At 44.3% G+C, this 19,242-nt stretch overlaps 1 protein-coding gene across 15 annotated transcripts in view; it reads left to right on the top strand.

Annotated features, from left to right (window-relative positions):
• The window catches only part of MYT1L (myelin transcription factor 1 like), a 548,393-nt gene that overhangs the window by 43,464 nt on the left and 485,687 nt on the right, over positions 1–19,242 (top strand). For all 15 annotated transcript variants that reach the window (XM_039461349.2, XM_039461322.2, XM_074393446.1 and 12 more), the window contains one exon: positions 3,494–3,593. The gene's annotated coding sequence lies outside the window, so the exon portion shown is untranslated. The remainder of the gene's footprint in view (positions 1–3,493; positions 3,594–19,242) is intronic.

Here is a 19,242-nt window from a genome sequence, read left to right as displayed (position 1 = left end):
GCTGTGATCGAATCTTGTGTGTATTTTATGTGTACGGCACATCCTGGATAAACTGTACCTGAGGCTGGTGCACGCCCTGCTCACCGCATGGCTGTACCCAGATAATGAGAAACACTTTGCTCAGTCCTTCCCAGTACTTTGCTCTGTGTAGGCATATGAGGAGCTGAGTTTGTTTAAAGTTCATTTGCATTGCATTGAGATTTGAGTGTGGTACTTAAGAGCGCTTGGTGAGAAATTAGATGGTCAGGAATCAAATCCAACTCCACTATTGACAAACTAGGTGATGTTAGACAAGCTATGTAGCTTCCCTGGGCCTCATTTTTGTGATCTGTAAAACTGGTGTAATGGATCTACCTGGTCGTGAGGATTGAATGACAATTCGTATTTAGTACTTAGCACCCAGTCCCTACTTCTAGGTCATTATAAATGTATCTTCCCTATCTCCACAAATGAACTACGATGTGTCAGGAAATGAGACCAGGTGACATATCTAGGGATAAATCTGATGTCTGCTTGAGGAAACCATAAAGTGGGGTGAGTAAATATTCTAGTATGATCTGTGTACCCCACCAGAGAGTTCTTAATGTTAGGCCTTGTGTTAGCTATTCCTCTACTTAAGTCTCAAGTAGGTTTAATTCCAAATTTCGAACTGAGTTGTAAAGTTAGTCTGGCTTAATAAAGTTTTAGTTTCACTGCTATTACAATTTCCATGGAAAGCCAAGTGCTTCTATTCTGCCTAAAAACTGGTGATATCCACATAAAAATAAACTTTGTTTAAAAGACTACATGAAATAACTATTAATTAAGTGAAATATCGATATGAATTTAAAAGACCAAGTTCTTACTCCAAAGTAAAGCTGGATTTCAGAGGTCAAAAAGAGTCTTAAAGATGATGTAATCTATTATCCTCATTTTGCAAATGAGAAAGTCATTCTGTGCTCCTGAAATTCTCACTTTCCCATCTTCAGTAAAGACAGTATTTATATTCTTTTAACAATTTATTTTTTTAAAAAGACTAGAAATGACTCATGCTAGTAAATTTTCTGTAAATCACTTACTTTTGAGCATTTGAACAGGTCTTAGGTCCGAAATTTTCCACCAGGAGGCTCGTGATGCTTAAGAAAATGTTTAAAAGATAGCGGTCCTGATGTTAAATAACTTTGTCTAGTCAATTTTTTTTCAAGTCTTAAGAAGTTAATACTCTGTTTTGATAAGCCTAAAGTTGTATAAGCCACTTGAGAATTTTTAAAAAGAATTCAAATAGTGTGACTAAAACCGAATCAAAAGCAATGACAATTTCAGATGAAGAGTGTGTATGTGTATGTGCATGTGTGTGCATGTGTGTGTGTATCTATGTCTCCCTCTCTTAGGTGATGATAACAGAATGGAAAATAGAACTTGGTGACATTGCTTTGACGTTAAGTCTTTTCCACTCCGTCCCTTCGGATTTTGTGCACCCCTCCCACCTTCTGCAGGTGGCCTTCTCAAGTGCAGGTGGGTGTGGAGGAAAGTCGGCTTGTGCCCTGGAGCAGTTCTCCAGAGCCACTGCCCGGTGCTTTAGGAAGATGAGTTGCTGGCACTCTTGGCCACAGATGGTCTCTCCAGCCATGCCCAGGTGTAGCGAGTCATGTGGGGCCACTTAAAACGATTAGACCATTTATTCTTGACTGGCAATAGGCAAGCACACTTTAACCTAAGTATAAACTAACTTTATTGTCATTTTCAGTCATAAAGTAAAATTTCAAGACCAGACATGCTCATAAAGGTTTTCTAATGGGTTCTTTGTTTTATTTTTTCAATTTATTAGAAATAATCTGAAACTTGATATCTGCATTGTTTCCTTTAAAAGTGTCCATATATTTTATTTGATTTTAAATGATCTAAAATGCTCTCCAGATTTTAGTAATGAATGACATTGTCCTAGAAGAGTCATCAATTCTATCTGCATAAGAGAATGTTTCTGTATGTGAGCCAAAGCACGTCAGAAATGCTAAATGTTTCCTTTTAGAAGAATGAAGAGCGAAGAATTGAAGTATTGGAGGGCTTGAGCAATTGGAGGTCAGCCTGGAGTAACAGGAAGCACCCTTGAGTTGGGAAGAGCTGGTTTTGAACCCCTGCTGGCCATGCTCTAGCTCTGTGTCTCCAGGAGTTAGGTAGTATCTTGAGACAATGTACCGGGAAATAATAATGCCCACTTGGAGGATTAAGTGAGATGCTGAACCTGCCAGGACTGACATAGTGTGTAGCCTCTCAGCTGGATCCTCAGTCCTGGTAGCAGTTGTCATGTGTGATGCTCTTACCACGCAGATCTCTGTTCTTCTGTCACCAGGAACATACCACAAAATAGAAAGTGTGGCTTCTAGGCAAGATTGGGAAGATCCAGAAAGGGGAGGGCATTCCAGGTAGAGGTAAAGGAATATGCAAAGTTGAAAGCATAGAAGAATTTCATGTTTCATTTTTCCTCCCACAGAACTGCTAAAATTGGAACGAATATGGTTAGTGGGTAGAGCAAGTTGAATTAATGTTCCAAAGGAATTATTGTCCTTTTCTTCCACCATCCGTTTTCCATGTGAACCTAGAAAACAGGAAATATCAGAACCTTCCTGCCTCTGTGCATGTTTCTTTGCTTCTATTTTTTTAAACACGTTAATTTCCATCATGGCATTAGTCCTGATACAGCCTTAGATCGGCAAGCTGGGTTGAAGTCCTTACTGAACCTGCATAAATTGCCATATTGCTGTTCATGGTGCGCCCCCTACATCCAGAACCTTCTCTCGCAACTGCAATCACTGCCTGACAAGCAGCCTCCTGGGCATGGAGCTCACCTCCAGAGCATCTCCCTGGTTAGGGGTCTTTGTAGAGAGGACAGAGGCCTAGGGACTCTCTCACATTCCACACAACTGACCTTGTTTTTTCATTGTTATTAAAGGAAAGATTTTTATTATAAAAGATGTACAACTCTGCCTGGACACAGTGGCTCATGCCTGTAATCCAAGATGGGTAGATCACAAGGTCAGGAGATCAAGACCATACTGGCCAACATGATAAAACTCTGTCTCTACTAAAATACAAAAAATTAGCCAACTGTGGTGATGTGCACCTGTAGTCCTAGCTAATTGGGAGGCTGAAGAAGGAGAATCCTTTGAACCTGGGAGGTGGAGGTTGCACTGAGCTGAGGTCACGCCACTGCACTCCAGCTTGGGCAACAGAGCAAGACTCTGTCTCAAAAAAAAAAAAAAAAAAAAAAAGAGGAAGAAGAAGAAATACAATTTTGAAGAGATACAGTAGGAGTGCGTCACTCCAAGGCCACTCCTTAGATAAATTTCAGCAAGTGTGTGTGTGTGTCTGTGTGTGTGTATGTGGGTGTGTGTGTAGAACCTCCAATACTGTAATGAGAATAGCTCAAGATATAGGGAAACTATCCATTCCCATTACCTCAAGAGAAAAGAGTCCCAGCTTCATTAACCATTTCTTCCTCCTCTCTTACATGCAGGGCAGGGTGTGTGGAGGCTGTAGCTGAGGACAAGGTGTGTGCGGCTGTCACCTGGACGTCTGTCCGATCCACGTTGACATTTGAGGAATCGCAGTGTGTGGTATGTGAACTGCGACGAGATCTTACAGTTGTGTTAGGAACATGAGGAAAGTTACCTGAAAACAAGCAGAACTCGCAAGGCAATGACTGATTTAAAATTCAGGCAATTGGGTTCTTTTCTACCAGTTATTTCTTACTGATTTTAAGGCCTGCGTGTTTCAGTAGTATGACGTCGTCTAGTCAATTACACACACATGTTAAATTCATACATCAACTATTACTTTTTCTTATCTCTTTATCCTGATGAGAACATTGCCTATAATCTAAATATTTCATAAATGAACCAAATCAAGCAGAGAAATTGATCCAAAAGATAGAGTCATGTTTAATTTCCTCATCTTTCTCTTGTCACACTTATGTGGTACCTTCCGAACTTCAAAGCCCTCCCATCCCTACTTTTTCCCTTGAGCCTGAGTGCCTGTTTTGTGTGAGGCCATGTTGTAGACACAGCTTGTTCTCCTTTGGCCCTCAAGTACCCCATAGGAAAGTTGCCACCATACCTCTTAGAAATGAGGAAACTGAGGCAGAGGGACATCGGACAAGTAGCCACAGGTGCGCAGACTTCAGACCTTGCCTCCAATCAGAGCCCCACTTTGAGGCTGTAGTTTCCTTTTTCAGTAGAGGCACCTCCTTGGCAATCATGTGTGTCCCTTTTGAAATCGGTCTTTGACTTAATCGTGTAAATGTTCAGCTCTATTAAAGAAAGGCCATTGCCTGACCATGTGGAGGTCTGAGGTCTGGGCAGCCCTTGCTGCTGGGAGACTTCGAAGCAGACTCTCAGCTTTTGTGGCCTTCACTTTCTCTTCCAATTATGAGTGGGTGGAATTGAGAAATGCTACAAATTAAATTTCCAGCAAAGGCAGAAATGAACCAATCTGTTGGACCCAATGTTCTCTATTTGCTACACAACTAATTTTTTTGAAATTCCTACTTTTCAAGGCATTACCTGTGTACCTTCTCTAATTTTTGGTGTCAATATCTTTAGCAACTTATCCTTTCAATGTCATTCTTTGCATTAATATCAAACTGCCAGAGTGATCAAATTTTTAAACTTTTATTTTCTTTACATAATTAGTGTATGCCTTTGTAGAAAAATTGAAATATTAGCATAATAGATAATATAACTTTTAAAAGCACTGGAAATTCAAAAATTCAATGAGAACCACCAGTACTATGTTGTTGAGAGTTCTTCAAGACCGATTTATTTGATAGTCTTCAAGAAGATTCTAAATTAACGTGGGTCAAACTGTACCATGTGTTCTTTACTCCTTTCTTCCTTTATGCATTGTATGTATCTTCCTGTATGAAGAACTATTTTTTTTTCTTTTCTTTTTTGAGACAGAGTCTGGCTCTGTCACCCAGGCTGGAGTGTAGTGATGCAATCTCGGTTCACCTCAAACTCTGCCTTTTAGGTTTAAGTGATTCTCCTGCCTCAGCCTCCCAAGTAGCCAGGATTACAGGCAAATGCCACCACACCTGGCTAATTTTTGTATTTTTAGTAAAGACGAGGTTTCCTCATGTTGGCCAGGCTGGTCTCAAACTCCTGACCTCAAATGATCCACCCACCTTGGCCACCCAAAGTGCTAGGATTACAGGTGTGAGCCACTGCACCCAGCCTGAAGAACTATTTTTCTGTTACCTTATTTTATTCTGTTACCTTATCTAGCATTCTACTTTATGGATATATTAAATATACTTCATCAATTACTGTAATTTCATAAGTTGGATTTTTAAATTTTTGCCTTATAAACACGGTTTTAACAACCATTCTTTACCTAAAACCTTTCACACTGTTAAAGATTTCCTTAAGATAAATTCACAGTAGAACTGCCTGATCCAAGGCTATGTACATTTTGAGACTTTTGAGATGGACAATATCTTTAGAATCCTGCTTCATTTTACATGTGGTCATATTACTGCATGTCCTTTGCTATTGAAAACATAGCTAACCATCCAGTGTTTGAATGGTCTGCCATTACACATAGAAGTGTCATGAATTCCACCTTAAGAAAAAACTAATCTCATAGTATAAATTTAGTTTTGTGAACGCTAAAATTGTATTTCAAAATATGTTCTAAATTCTCATAAACTCAGTTAAAATTCAGTCACTTTTGTTTTCTTGTTCATATATTGAATCGATGTATGAAGTACCTACAATGTGTGATATACTGTGAGAGGCAGTGGTGATTTGTAAATGATAGGATATGACAAGCTTTTGAGAAGTTCACCTTTTAGTTACAGAATCCACACTTATATTGAGTCTCTGAAATACGGTATGGAAAGCATTACATTTACTTTAAAAATGAAATCTCAGTATGAGCAATTTAATATAGTGACTGTTATTGTTTCTGATGTGTAACTCTGGAAATTTCAAGATCCACACCATTGAAAAAAGTGAGTATTGTGTTCATCATACTAAATGCCAGAGTGCACGATGGGAGCATTTCTGCCCCCACCTCATCCACCCTTAACAGGTAGCCTTTTGATTGCTTCTTGAATAGTTCCAGGAATGGATAGCTTACAACTCAACACGGCAACTTATTCCACTGTTGGACTGTATTAAGGGTTCGAATATTATTCAATTTTATAAATGGCACCTGTTGGTCTTACTTTTAGCCTCTGGAAAGCTACAGACTAAGTCTAATTCAATTCAATGTAATGGATATATTTTAATGATCTGCTATGTTCAGAATGTGTTCTAGGTCTATGGGCTAATTTCTATTTCATATGACAGTATTTTCAATATTTGATATAGTTTTTCTAAATACACAAGTTAACAAGTTGACCTCATCAAAAAAATTGGATCAGTAGTATAAGTCTGCTAAATTTCCGTAAAGCAACACATTTTGGCCTCAGTTCTTGACCACTTGCACGAGCTAGTTGGAAAGATTTTTACAGTCAATCAGGAAGACACAGACATTTACTCCCCCCACTTATGTACATATTACCAACAATTATATTAAAAAAAAAACAAGTCACTTCCTCCACACTAGTAATAGTTATGACGTGGAAAGTCACACCACATGTATTAGTTCGTTTTCACACTGCCATGAAGAAATCCCAAAGACTGGATAATTTATGAAGAAAAGAGGTTTCATTGACTCACAGTCAAGCATGGCTGGGGAGACCTGAGGAAACTTGTAATCATGGCAGAAGGCAAAGCTGAGAAAAGGCACCTTCTTCACAGGGCCACAGGAAGGAGAAGTGCTGAGCAAAGGGGAAGAAGCCCCGAATAAAATCATCAGATCTCATGAGAATTTACTGATAACATGAGAACAGCATAGGGTAACCACCCCCATAATTCAATTACCTTCCACTGGGTCCATCCCATGACATGTGGGGATTATGGAAACTACAGTTGAAGATGAGATTTCATTGGGGACACAGCTAAACCAGGTCACCACAGTTTTGTACATCTGGTATAAACTAACCCCACATCAAAAGCTGGAAAACCTAATGGGTCCCCTATGGCTGCACCCAGGCAAGCCCCCAGACATCTCTAAGCCTTGGTCACTTCAGTCAAATAAAGGAATTAGAAATTTTTGAGAAGACTTTAACCACAACATTTTAGGATGAAATGTTGTGTTTGGGGTTCTGGTGTTCAGCTCACAAAGCTCTGGATGTTTCTCATGTTATGTTTTGTTTGGTTGAAGCTTCCTCTCTACCCCGATGGGGTCTAACCCTGACCCAATGTGGCACACGGGTAGTCACCCTGCACACACTTCCGCACAGCCGCCATGTCCTACGAAGTTGACATGTGTTACCTGACTTCATCCTTAAGATAACGTGCAGGAAGGAAACATTATCATCCCCATTTCCAGCAGGAGAGACCTGAGGCAGAGCATGATGTAATGTGCACAAGGGCAGAGAGAAGGTTAGTTCTGTTTAAAAGGCACCTCATAGTCTGAGCTCCTGATTTCTGTCTTATATGGAATGGGCAGGTGAACGCCTTTACTCCTCCAAATTTTTAACTCCAAACAGTTTCTTGGAGTTGGTTCACTTGGTTGTTTTGGAGATAATGCCTATTACCAAGTCAACGTGGATATGCAGGAAAATGAAGCAATAGCAACAAATTAGCAACGTGTAAAGCTATGAACCACACAACCAGGGCATGTATGCAATGTCTTACCAGTGTTTGTGGTGTATTCACTAAAGTGACCAAATCTGACATCACACAAGCAGGAATAGTATATGCTCGAAATCCTCCTTATAGGAAGAAAAACTTCTCAGAAAATCTAATACTTTCTACCTCAGTCCACGAATGAATTTAGTTGTTCATAAGTATTTTCTTAAATTTCACTTTAACGTTTTCTGACTGATGACACTGATTATTTTTTATCTTCTCCTTTTCTGATACCTGTTTTCACTACTTGTTACATCCATCTATTTGAAATTCCACATAATTTGTCCACATCGAAGCTTTGTTTCGTTTACGTCTCACTCAGTCCTTGACTTTACGCCACACGCTTGTCCTGCGTCTTAAGTAGATAAATCACGTAAGTTCTGCCTGTTGACAGCAGCTTTCCACCTTTCTTAGTTTACATTCTCTGATTAGAAGCAGCTAGTGAAAGACATTCCCAGCCTGCAGTGTTGCCTACTTGAGGGTATACGTTAAAAACGCTTATAAGCATAGAATGGCAAATGGAAATATCTTGGCCTTTTGTCTCTGGTAAGTTCCTGTGCTGTGTTCATCTTTCCTTAGGTGATGTGGCCTCAGGCTCAAGGGGACCCTTTAACCCTTCATTGTTCACCACTGTCCCATTGTTTCCCCTGACAAGAAATACACACTATTAAAACATAGTCAGGAAAAATATAGCTTCATACATTAGATTCACCCCTGAAGTTCAAAGCATCAACTATTTAAAACATCTACCCGATATTACATAATTACTGTTAATTTCTTAAGTATGTTAATACTGTCATGACTGTGTTTAAAAATAAAGTTCTAATAAGTTAGATATGCACACTGAAACATTTGTAGGTAAAATTATAGGATTTCTGGAATTTTCTTCCAAGTCATATAGAAATAATTATCAAATAGGGGTCTAGATAAGTGACAGTGGCTGAATCGCAATTTTGTAACTGATAGATATATAGGTTTATTATACTGTTATCTTTAAAACTTTGTGTCTTTTTAAAATTCTTCATACTTAAACACTTCAATAAATGAGAAGTTGCATAACAGCCACAGAAGAGGGATCCAGGGATCCTGCATCAGACCAACAGGAAATAAATCAGCTTTCTACCTTTGGATTCTGAGGATAAATTTCCCCTCTGCCACTCAGTTTCATCTTCTCTAAAATGAAGATAACAGTAGGCTGGACCTCTTAGAATCATTGTGGCGACCACACAAGTTGCTGTGTGTCACATCCTGTGTGTACAACACATGTAAGCCAACCATTAGTACCTCACACAGAGCACACACACGGCCACTACCGTTAACTCATAAAAGTAAAAACTTTCCTGTTTACTTTCCTCTTGAAATTTCTTAGATTGATTGATAGTTGTTATATAGAAAAAAAAGGCTAATTTTGTATATGAAAAGTATTTTGGAATTAATAGATACCTTTTCTATTTTGCTACTGCAAGTAGAAATCACTTATTAATGACTTTTCTATTACTTGTAATATTGGATGGATTCCTAAAGATATTCAAAGAAATTATTGTTTTAAATTTTGCTAGAAATATACTATAGTTTTTTTTCCCCTTCATATTAGGGTAGGTTAATCAATTAGGTAGTTTAGGCATAACGCTGACTGTATTCATGAGTATTTTTTCTTCTTTCTTCTGTTGTAAAGGGTATACAGCTTCATTTTTCTCCGTAATGACAATTTTTATATCATCATTTGTAGTTTACCTTTACATAACACCTGAAGGGCAGTAACTTTATAGCTGCTTAATCCTGTAATTCTTTCTTTTCCACACTATTTAAATTCTAGCTTATCCCTGTTATAGGAAAGGAACCACTGCCAGGACTCTAGACAACTTAACTTCTAAGAATCCACTTTCACTGGCACGCACAGTGAAGGTTGTGGAAACGTGAACGTGTGTGTGACTGAGGCTGTTCAGTTTCCTCCATTCCGGCCAGGGCGTACCTCTGCGCAGTATGTGCCTACCTACCCACCCATGGGACCCCGTCATCCTTTGCTTGATGCGAGGCAACAGAAGTGGTTGTCACAAGATGACCTTTGAGCAAATAGTTTGTACCAATCACCCTCAAGTAAGAAGGGTGAAAAGATGAGTAAAGGTGTGACATTTTGGAAAATTAGGAATCAATCGAAATTCAGCAGATGAAGTAAAGGCACCTGCGTGGTGCCATGGTCAAGCCCCACGGGCTCTGGGGTGGGAGTGTCTGTTTGGATGGGCAGGCCCAGGAGGGCTCCCTGGGGGGTGTGGAGTAACAGGCTGCGGCATCTGATATGGAGACAACAGAGAATCACGAGGAGGAGGTAGAAAGCGGGCAAATGGGAAATGGAAAGGGTATTCTTGTATGCACCTGCAGAGAGGGTGAGCGTCAGGGAACGGTCAGTCTAAAATGAAGGCATGGCACGTGAAGTCCGGCCTTCCCAGGCTGCTTTTCTGTGGCCTGGTTGCTAATAGCATCATTGCATAGGATGACCGGCCTCAGAGCTTGCAGAGCAGAAAGATGTCGGAAGGACCAGGCGAAAATGGAAACTAACAAACCCAGACAGGTAACCGGGGTCCTCCGGGGTCCCCACAGCCCTCCCCGTTGCCCAGCCTTGGATTTCTGAAACCATTTCTCTGTGTGGTTGTAAACGGACTTTATTAATTAACTGACATATTTGTCACATTTTAAAGAACTGTCTGATCCACACTCCAATGAGTTAAATCATCCCGACAGGATGAATGGAGAAACCTCAAATCCTGTAATGACTGTCGTGGTCCTGGCCCAGCGGACCTGTCCGCTCGGGGCTGTGTGGGGAGCAGGCTCTGAGAAGGGTGTGGAGGCGCAGCGCAGGAGTGCAAGGGCGCACACCGGCCTTAAGAGCATTCTCTGCAGTGTGCTGACATCAATTATAACAGTCCTTACCCAGCAAAAACGTTCGGTCTTTTCACAGGAAGCCTGAAACATTGTTTCACTTCACAGGGACCCTGAGGACCCATTACTCATACGCCGCCGTGTCTGGTGGCCCAGGAACAGGGCTGTGAATGCTCACATTCTACCAAGAAATGCAACCGATGAATAAAACACAGCTCCGTAAAGCAACAAACACAAGGCCAGGCAGTTTGTCAGGCAGAAAGGAGAGGCCTGCTGAGGCAAGCCCGGGCAGAGGAGGCTGGCTGGGACGTTCTCCTGAGGACGGAACGAGGCGTGGAGGTGTGAGCAAATAGTTGGTTATGTGTGGAAGGTGACGGTGGAAGGATGGGCTCAGATGAGGCTGGGAAAACGCGTCCCCTCTCAGCGGCCACAGGAAGCATGCTCAGGGTGTACGTGGAAAATGTTCATGGTGCCTGCTGAAATGAAAAGAAAGCAGTGCTCACGTTCCATGGACGACGTAGAGCAGCCCTCCTCGAGCAGGAGCGGGTGTTTCAGAGCCGCCGACCTAGTGTGGGATGTGGCGCTCAGGCATGAGCTCACACCGGGTGTGGCACGACCTCAAGGAAACCACTTCCTCACTCCTGATTTTGTTCTTCTCATTCAACAGCATCCAAATCGCCCAGCGGAGGGTACTGGGGCTTGGTGCATCACACAGGCAGGATGACTTCTGACCTCCTGTGACCAGACATTACCCTCTAGTGCTGAAACCACAGCACACAGAACCGATGTTAAGGTATTACCTTCATCCTCTTAGGTTCAACCAGCGCTTTTAGATAAAGTTCCTGCCCAGAATGGCCCCAGCAATGTGATATTCTCAGATGCAGTCTGTTTCCACATGACTGCTGTAATAGGCACGTGGGCGCACACACACACACACACACACACACACACATACACACACACACAATTTTATTATTATATTTTCTTGAAATTTGTTTTCAAACATGTCTACCCATTCATCCTCCAGAGCCTGGCTCAGTGTCTGCCCACGGTGACATCTGACCACCAGTGCTCCCCAGCTGTGGTCCCCACCCCATGCCAGCACGCGGGGTCCGGCTGACTCACTTCCCTTGACTCCGTGTTTGGCCATCAGCGTTCCTTGTTCCAGCCCCGTCGCAGCACTCCATAGGGATCAATACGTATTGCTGAGCCTCACAGCTCTCCGAGTGGAGGCTCTGGGGGTCTCATGGAATGGCCCCTGGACCAGGGTGCATGCTGGCTTGAGTCAGCCTCTGCCCAGGCTGTGGGAGGGCTTCATCACCACTTCTTCTCTACCTTACCATGGCATGCTTTAAAAGCATTCTGAGCCTATGAGTGTAAGGAGACATTTTACAAGGTCTACAGTTAAAATTCCTATGCAAAGTGGTGTTATTAGAAATGTTCATTGCAACCGTCTGGCTGGTGTTAATATTGTTTATTTTAAACATATGCTCTAAGTACACTATACCTTCTTTCTCAGGCTACTCCCCTTTGTCCAACAAATTGCTTTAGAAAAAAACAAGCCCAAATCTCCTGAAGCAAAATGCTTCCAATACTGGTAATAGAAGCTAAGAACATTCGCATATTGTGAGTGATTAAGAATGTCCCTTTCTCTAGTCTCCTAAATGTTTTAGGAAGAAAATTCAGTTTATGTTGTAGGTAAATTCCAGTGACATTTGAGTGCTTTGAATGCAATAGTTCTCCTTCCTTCCTCCCTCCCTCCCTTCCTTGCTCCCTCCCTCCCTCCTTCCGTCCCTCCCTCCTCCCTCTCTTCTCCCTCCCTCCTCCCTCTCCTCTCCCTCCCTCCTCCTTCCTCCCTCCCTCCTTTCTCCTTCCTCCCTCCCTCCCTCCTTCCCTTCTTTCCTTCCTCCCTCTCTTCTCCCTCCCCTCTCCCTCCCTCCCTCCCTCCTCCTTCCTCCCTCCCTCCCTCCTCCCACCCCCTCCCTCCCTTCTTTGCTTCCTCCCTTCCTTCTCCCTCCCCTCTCCCTCCTCCTCCCTCCCCTCTCCCTCCCTCCCTCCCTCCTTCCCTTCTTTCCTTCCTCCCTCTCTTCTCCCTCCCCTCTCCCTCCCTCCCTCCCTCCTCCTTCCTCCCTCCCTCCCTCCTCCCACCCCCTCCCTCCCTTCTTTGCTTCCTCCCTTCCTTCTCCCTCTCCTCTCCCTCCTCCTCCCTCCCCTCTCCCTCCCTCCCTCCCTTCCTTCCTCCCTCCTTCCCTTCTTTGCTGCCTCCCTGCTTTCCTTTATTCCTTCTTTCCTTCATTCCTTCCTTTCTTCTTTTTAAAAGATTTAATTGATATGTAATAGTCTTAAAAATTTTGGAATTATGTGTTTTCATACATGTACACAACATGTAATGATTATATCAGGGAACTGCATAACCATCACTTCAAACACGTATCTTTCCTGTGTTGGGAGTATTTCAATTCTTCTTTTCTAGCTACTTTGAAACATACAGTGATCATGTTGATGACAACTTCTCCATGGTCCCTTCCTTCCTTCTTTGTGCTTACCTTTCTCCTTTTGGTTTCTTTTTGTACAAATGTATCCTATGGCTAATTGAGTATCCGTAGGGTAAGCATGTGAAGCGTTTCATTAGTATTCTGTAAGGTCTTTAAATCATGTATTTGGATTTTAATAATGGAAACAAAAGATTTAAAATACCAAAAAGAATATGAATTCTAATTTCACCCACAGTAATGTTTTTCGCGGGTGGATGAAAGCAACATTTTTACATTACTTCCTCACCTTCGGACACGCAAACGGCAATTGACTTTTCGGATGTTCTTCCTCCTGTGACCCAGATTCCCTCCTTGGTAGCCTCTCAGACTTGCAGCACAGCAGCCCTCATGGCTGGGTATCTGTCACACGCTGACACACCACTCAGGGAGCCAGGTCCGGTGCACAGTCCCCTGCCCCAGGGCAGGGATCTCTGACACTCACTGCAGGCCCAGGCACCGCCAGCAGAGCCCGCTGGGCTGTGCTCCCAGTAGCTTCCCACCCTCTCCAGACACTGGCTCTGGCTTAGCGGCCAGGCCAAAGTCTGGTCCTCAGGAGGATTACTATCTGCAGAGATGGAACGTTTCAATCCTCCTGGCATGATAGATTTAAACAGCTGCCAAAACCACAGCCGCAGTCCTACAGGAGCCAGATGGGATTGGAGACTTCTGCATGGCACCCATTTTCCATATTGGTCTCTGTCCTTTCCAAATATCTCATTTATCAGAAGTCATTTCTACATGTGTTTTATCCCTTAAGGAAAATCCCTGTTCTTACTCATTTTGCTTTTCTTCTCACTCACTATTTAGCCCTTTCCTGATGGCTGAAGGCAGGACCAGGGCCAGAAGGTCCTGCAATAGGGAATAGGCCATTGGTGCCCCAGCAGAGGAATGAGGAGGAGGTGGTCAGGGAAGAGTCCAGAAATGCGTTGGGGGCATGTGGACACGAGGCCGGGCTTTGGCTTCCCTGAGAGACAGTAAGCTGCCCAGAAGGCACAGGCCCCAGAGAGTCCTGGAAATGACAGTGCCCTGGGATCCCTCCACTGCAGGTGGAGAAGGGGCTGGAGTGGAGAGGAGGGGGCCAGGGGCTGCAGGGAGCAGGCAAGGAGCTGGGGCACCAGGGGTGGAGATGGGAGATCCCTCAGAGCACTGGAGGTGCAGGGCCAGTGGGATTTCCTGACCAAATGGTCATGGGGCTTGAGAAGGGGTGACTTCCAGGAGTTCTCTGAGCAGCGAGTGGAGTGAAACTGCCATTTGCTCAACTGGCAAAGCCTGGCGGGGAAGCTCTTGGGAGGGACATCCAGAGATCGGCTTAGACGGGTTATGCTGAGACGCCGGCTTTTCATCTAATGGAGAAACTCATAGTTGAATATGGGCTTCAGGAGTTCGGAGAAGAGGCCTGTGCTGGAGGTGATACTGCTGAAGCGGTCAAGGCAAAAGCTGTTTCTTTTGTTCCTGTCCAAACTCCCAAACATGCACACACTAAAGCGTGTTCCCCTGAGAGACAGCCATTTAGTTTTGTTTTCTACTCTTTTCTTTTAGTTTGGGATCTGACCGTTACTTTCTTTTTTTTTTGAGGCGGAGTTTCGCTCTCGTTACCCAGGCTGGAGTGCAATGGCGCGATCTCGGCTCACCGCGACCTCCGCCTCCTGGGTTCAGGCAATTCTCCTGCCTCAGCCTCCTGAGTAGCTGGGATTACAGGCACGCGCCACCATGCCCAGCTAATTTTTTGTATTTTTAGTAGAGACGGGGTTTCACCATGTTGACCAGGATGGTCTCGATCTCTTGACCTCGTGATCCACCCACCTCAGCCTCCCAAAGTGCTGGGATTACAGGCGTGAGCCACCGCGCCCGGCCCGTTACTTTCTTTAAGCAAAAGAATGAGATGGAGAAGTACCAGTAAAGGAAAGACACCCACCCCGGGGGCAGGTGCACCTGTGAGAGCACCAGGGCTCAGCGAGGCCAGGAGGAGAGTGAGGCCAGGGAGAGCCTACCGGGGGTGTCTGAGAGGCCCAGAGAATGTGGGAGGTCAGCTGGGGCCAGGAATGGGTGACGACAAGCCTGCAGTAGAGCAAGCGTTGGGAAGAGAACTGGACAATGAGGGTGCCTGGTGTCCTCAGCTTCAGGCAGGCCAGGAGGGTGTCACTGCAGCTGGCGGGAGTGCTGGGTGGGGCATGGCCTCACCGGGACACGCCGTGCAGCCTGGGAGTGGCTAAGAGCAACAGGCAGAATGAATCATGAACACACTTCCCAGCCTCTACATTTCTCTGAATTCTGTTATCTCCTTTTGAAGATCTATGGTTGATCCACCCACTTCGTAAAAACACTGTCAGTATAGACTGAGCTGTGTGTCCCTCTGAAATTCACACGCTAAAACCCTCAAACCCAAGCAGGCCGTTGGGTTAGAATGAGGTCATGGGCATGGCATCGCTGTCCAGGGAGCTGGTACTTTTGTAAGAAGACTCAGCGATGCCCGAGTGCTTTCTTTGCCACATGAGTGTGGCCGTTTGACAGCCAGGACTCAGGCCCTCTCTAGAAACCACACTTTGTGACTTTTGATGTTGGACTTCCTCTTCCTAGAACTATGAGAAAATGATGTCTGTCGTTTAAACACCCAACCTCCGGCACTTGGTATGGCCACCCCAGCTGACTCCCATTACTACCAGATGACCTCAGCGCCTCGGCTCACAGAGGCCATCTGGCCAGGCAGGCTCTGTTTGTTCCCTCTAGGAGACGTGAAGACAGTTCTGCCTCTAAAGACAGACTGTGACCTGCAGCACGAATTCCTGTCGTTCCACTGGGGTGGGGGCTTTTCAAGCTGCCCACCTACTATATCACACCATGGCCGATGTGCGTGAACGTTGTTATAGGAATGCAGGAATTGTCTTTCGTTAACTGTAATAAACAAAATGAGGGAGCTCCACAGAGCCTTCCCCAAGTGGGTGTTCTTGGACTGTGCCGGCAACTGAGCTTTTAATTGGAATTTGAGCTCCTCAAATTCTAATTTAGATTCATACTGTTGGCCTCTGTCCACTTGTGACCTAGCCAAACTGTTGAAACAAAGAAAAACAAAAGGGTCACTTGTCAGTTCCTTGCTGTACATCAGAAGGCTTCACTGCAGACATGATTCATGGTGAGAATCCCGTAAACACGTGTGCACACGTGCAGACACAGGACCTCTGGAGCCAGCAGCACCCCGGAAGCAGGAAGCGTAGAACACCCGGCCACGTCCTTGACATGGGTGAGGAGCTTGTACATGCTGACCTCATAAGCTCAACAAGATGACCAGGAAGACAAGAGAACAGCTGATCTTTAAAGAGGAAGGTCACGATGAGCAGGACGCCGCGCTGACATCTCCGTCTCTGCAGCCTGGCGCTGGCTGGGAGGGGGCGCGGCGTCTTGACCAAGCTGGGGCAGGCGCTTCAGGGCGGGCAGAGACTGTGCTTTCTTTCTTAACTACTTTCGCTTGATTGCCTATTGTCCTTAATGTCCTTTTATGGCTGCGCTTAAAGAATTCCTGAATACATTAGGTACCAATTAGGGAGATTGGTCGTAATTTTTTCATTGTTCCTGTGTCATTTTGGGGGGCAAATCTCAAGTGAAACAGCCCTCTGATTAAGTGACACATCACTCCTTTCTCTTGCTCTTCATCCATCCTTCTATCTGGCACATGGTAGAGACTCCCAGACAGATATGCAAAGGGGATACATGATTTCGTGTGAATGTACAAGACACCATGCTGATGACTGAAGAAATGGGTGGCAGACGCAGGCTGCTCTCAGTCCGTGGCTGTCTACGTTACAGTGTGCGGCTGCCCAGGCTTCTGTAACCAGACACCAAAGACCAGACGGCTTCAGCAACAGGCATCGTTTCTCCTCACTCTGTAGGCTCGGAAGTCCAGATGAAGGTGTCTCCACATCTGGTGTCTGGTGAGGGCTCCCTTTCAGGGTTGCAGACGGTTTCTTCTGGCTGCATCCTCACCAGGTAAAGACACAGAGCTTGGCTCTCTCTTCCTTCTTAAAAGGACAGCGGTCCCTTCATGAAGATGCCACCCTTATGATCTAATGACTCCCCAAATGCCCCACCTTCTGACACCATCACCTCAGGCTTCAAGATATGAACTGTGGAGAGACACAAACATTAGTCCACAGCACATGTGCCTATGTTGTGTATATGATTTCTAATATTAGATCAGAAGTCATGAATCGCTTTGGAGGCAGAGATGAAGGACTGTATGATTTGGGCATAGCAAGAGATAATTCTGGCTGGGAGAATCAAAGAGGATTGAATTTATGCAAATGGACTCACTGTGATTCTGCCTCCTTGATTGAAGAAAAGAGGTTCAGGCAGAGAAGAAAAGGATCAAGATGTTCAACAAGACGTGAGAGCCTTGATGTCAGGCTGAGCCTTGAGGGCTTCCGGGGCGCATAAATCCAGGGGTTACTGGAGATTACTGGCTCACGGATGGCAGATGGCACTTGGCTTCCGAACCTGGATCTGCTGGGAATCTCTGGCAGCGTGGAGGGAAGAGCATGTGGAGAGAATGCAAGGGAGAAGCAGGATGGGAGTCAAGAAGGGAATGAGGCTAGCAGCAGTGACCTAAAAGCTGCTGACTGCACAGAAAGCATGCACATCCGTTACCTCCTGAAACCTCCACCACCTTCAGATATAGGTGATGGGGAGGCAGGCAGAAAACCACATTGCTGTGCATGTACCTATGCAACAATCTTGCATGTTCTTCACATGTACCCCAAAACCTAAAACACAGTAAAATATCTATATATAAAGGGATGGGAGGAGCATGAAGACACTGAGAGACACTATTGCAGTGCCGTTCAGAATGTGGGCTGCAGCTGAGCAGGGCCATGGGCTCTTGTAACCCACACATCCAGATAAGCACACAGCCTGAGAATACAGAAGCTTCTGTAGCAATTTGACTTCAGAAAAAATTCAAGGGCATGATCATTTCAAACAGATATTTTAAGGTGTCTCATAAAACAATTAGTCTAAATACGTGTGTGGGAATCTTTAAACATCCTCACCGTTTACCTCCAGATAATTTAGGAAGTGTTGAGCCACAGATGCCATTAGAAGGCCCTGATCCCTGAGCCTGGCCCAGGCCTGTGTGCACCCCACACGCAGGAGACTGTGCTGATGGAAGAGACACACAGTCACCAGTCTACACATCTCCCCGAATACTTGGGTGCACTCTGTAACAATGTCCACAGAGACACCTGCTCAGGTGTGCAGTAAAACCGAGTTAATCCAAGAGGCATTTCTGTTCCACTTGTGAATGGGTTTTTTGGGTTTTCTTCCCTCTTCCCTACAGACTTATCTTCATAGTATCATTTTACTTAGGCTAACAGCTAACTGAGTTGGAGTTCCCTAAACATATAATTCTTGACTTCCAGGCAGGGATGTTGCTAGGCTCTAAAACGGAAGGCAGCTCAGAGTTAACCACTGCCACGGGTAATCTCCAGGCGGAAACGCGCCAGTGAGAGCAGCTCGATATCTACTGGAAATTAACGAAAACCAGAACTCCTCTAGCGAATTTCCTGGCATGGTTTTCCAGCTGAACTTCCTTTTTTAAAAAAAAAAATACATATATATATATATATATATATATATATATATATATATATATTTTATTGCATTTTAGGTCTGGGGTACATGCGAAGAACGTGTAGGATTGTTGCATGGGTACACACATGGCAGTGTGGCTTGCTGCCTCCATCCCCGTCACTTATATCTGGCATTTCTCCCCATGTCCTCCCTTCCAAACTCCCCCTGTCCCTCCCCTAGTCCCCCCCCAAGCAGACCCCAGTGTGTGATGCTCCCCTCCCAGTGTCCGTATGTTCTCATTGTTCAACACCTGCCTGAGTGAACTTTCTTACCATTGATTTCCATTTGTCAATTTATTACTCAGGACAAAAAAGTTTGAAAACGTTTTTTCCGATTGTTTAGTGTTAAACAGCAACTTTTGTTACACGTATTACTATTTTTAGGAAAAGAAATTCATGAATCATTTTCATAGGCTATTTGTGGCCTAAATGTGGAGAAACTGACCTTAAAATAAAATAGTTCGCATTTTAATCTTAGCTGTTTCCCACCTTACATTT

The sequence above is a fragment of the Saimiri boliviensis genome, chromosome 1 (genome assembly GCF_048565385.1).
Source record: "Saimiri boliviensis isolate mSaiBol1 chromosome 1, mSaiBol1.pri, whole genome shotgun sequence".
NCBI lineage: Eukaryota > Metazoa > Chordata > Mammalia > Primates > Cebidae > Saimiri > Saimiri boliviensis.
Note: the sequence above shows the minus strand (reverse complement) of the source record. Positions and strands in the feature narration are given on the sequence as shown.